A 2,016-nucleotide genomic window follows, 5' to 3' on the forward strand; every position below is an offset into this window, starting at 1 on the left:
TTGTAGTTTTTGTCGTGATAAATGCAGCTCTTGGATGAAACAACGTGGCCGCTGTGCTCTTGATGTGTTTTTCGAGTTAAGAGGGATGTGTTGATATTTTCTCCTAAAACCTATGTGGGTTATGTGTGTTCGTTAACCTCTTCCTAATTAAAAGTTACTCTGAAAAGATTCAAATGATTACTCTGAAAAGGGATGTAGAACAGAAATGTGCGCAGTGCTAAAATCTTAATCGAGAACAAACACGGCTTAAGCACGTAAGTCACAGTCGTCACTGTGGCTCATCTTTTACTGAGAGTGAGATCTCTTACATTGTTCTGTAAATCTGTAACAAGACAGCCTTGTGTAAGATTGTTACTCTACTAAATGAGGGCACTGCTGTAATGGTAGACATTAGTATCCGCATTCAACCGGTGTGTGATTTTGTTTCTTTCTGTCTCTGTTGCCTTTTGTGTGCATCTGTTATTGTGCGTAGCACTAGCCGCTGTCGGTGTTTTGCTGAAGCTGATGTTGAAAACTTACATTTTTTCCAAAGATTCTGAGTAGTTTGGACTTGGTTTATAGTTGCTTCCACAGCTCTACGTGATCTTTTTTCAGTGTCTTAACCCCCTTTTGTTTCAGAGAGTGTGGCAGAAGCGACAGCTGTAGTCCTGACAAAGGGGCTGAAGTGAGAAAATTCCAGGTAGAGGCACTCTGCCTATTATCCTCCGTGTCAACTATTGTCAAGGGGTGCTTTTACACTGGGCTTTTGAGGTTTTTCCTCCTGGAATAAATCTCTGCTAACCACAATAAAAGCTTTCAATTTTTACCGCTTACATACTAACAACCATTGTTTTACCACCAAAAATGATGTGCTTATTTCCCCGATCCAGTTCTTATATGCAATTTCAATATACCACTGCCATGACAACCTCACAAACACACACGGGCCTTTCTGCAGTTGATTTTCCACCTCATTGGGCTTTCCGCCTTTTATTTAAGAATAAGATTTGTAGTTTTAATCCCTGAATTTTAATATGTAAGTGGCTGGTATATATGCTACTCACCGGCCAAAAAAACAATAGTAGCCTAATCTGTTGAGTGGCTGGTAAATGGAACCTTCACAAGCCATTTGGCTGATGGAGGAAAAAGTTCATTTTGGATCCTGTTTGCGAATTTGATCCTGTTTTTTTGTCACAAGGCACATTTGTTGTTCTGTTTTGAAGAGGGCTTTGTAGTTTTTGTCGTGATAAATGATCAGCATTTGGATGAAACAACGTGGCCGCGTGCTCTTGATTGTTTCATAGAGTTAAGAGGGATGTGATATTTTTTCTCTCAAAACCTATGTGGGTTTTTTGTTGTTCGTTAACCTCTTCTAATTAAAAGTTACTTCTGTAAAAAGATTCAAACGATTACTCTGAAAAGGAGGTAGAACAGAAATGTGCAACAGTTGCTAAAATCTTAATCGTTACTCTACTAAATGAAGGGCACTGTGTAATGGTAGACATTAGAGTATCCGCATTCAACCGGTGTGATCTTTTGTTTTTCTGTCTCTGTCTGCCTTTGTGTGCATCTGTTATTGTGCGTAGCCACTAGCCGCTGTCGGTGTTTTGCTGAAGCTGATGTTGAAAACTTACATATTTTCCAAAGATTCTGAGTATTTTGGACTTGGTTTATAGTGCTTCCACCAGTCTACAGTGATTTTTTTCAGTGTCTTAACCCCTTTTGTTTTCAGAGAGTGTGGCAGAAGCGACAGCTGTTAGTCCGACTAAAGGGGCTGAAGTGAGAAAATTCCAGGTGAGGCACTCTGCCTATTTATCCTCCGTGTCCACTATTGTCAAGCGGGTGCTTTTACACTGGGCTTTTGAGGTTTTCCTCTGGAATAATAAAATCCGCTAACCACAATAAAAGCTTTCAATTTTTACCGCTTACATCTATCTAACACCATTGTTTTATCACCAAAAATGATTGTGCTTATTTCCCCGATCCAGTTCTCATATGCAACTTTCAATATACCACTGCCATGACAACCTCACAAAC

The 2,016-nt window shown here is 39.7% G+C and overlaps 1 protein-coding gene and 1 long non-coding RNA gene across 17 annotated transcripts in view; one reads left to right on the forward strand and one right to left on the reverse strand.

Annotated features, from left to right (window-relative positions):
• st3gal3b (ST3 beta-galactoside alpha-2,3-sialyltransferase 3b) overlaps positions 1–2,016 on the forward strand; it is a 62,813-nt gene that overhangs the window by 19,492 nt on the left and 41,305 nt on the right. The window contains exon 1 of one of the 16 annotated variants that reach the window (XM_032531307.1): positions 664–679. The exons of the other annotated variants lie outside the window; for them this stretch is intronic. The gene's annotated coding sequence lies outside the window, so the exon portion shown is untranslated. Of the gene's footprint in view, positions 1–663; positions 680–2,016 lie in introns of those variants that run through there. 16 annotated transcript variants of the gene reach the window in all.
• Positions 1–2,016, reverse strand: part of LOC116698974 (uncharacterized) — an 18,415-nt gene that overhangs the window by 13,740 nt on the left and 2,659 nt on the right. The gene's annotated exons all lie outside the window — the stretch shown is intronic.

Source organism: Etheostoma spectabile, chromosome 12 (assembly GCF_008692095.1).
Source record: "Etheostoma spectabile isolate EspeVRDwgs_2016 chromosome 12, UIUC_Espe_1.0, whole genome shotgun sequence".
Classification (NCBI taxonomy): Eukaryota; Metazoa; Chordata; class Actinopteri; order Perciformes; family Percidae; genus Etheostoma; species Etheostoma spectabile.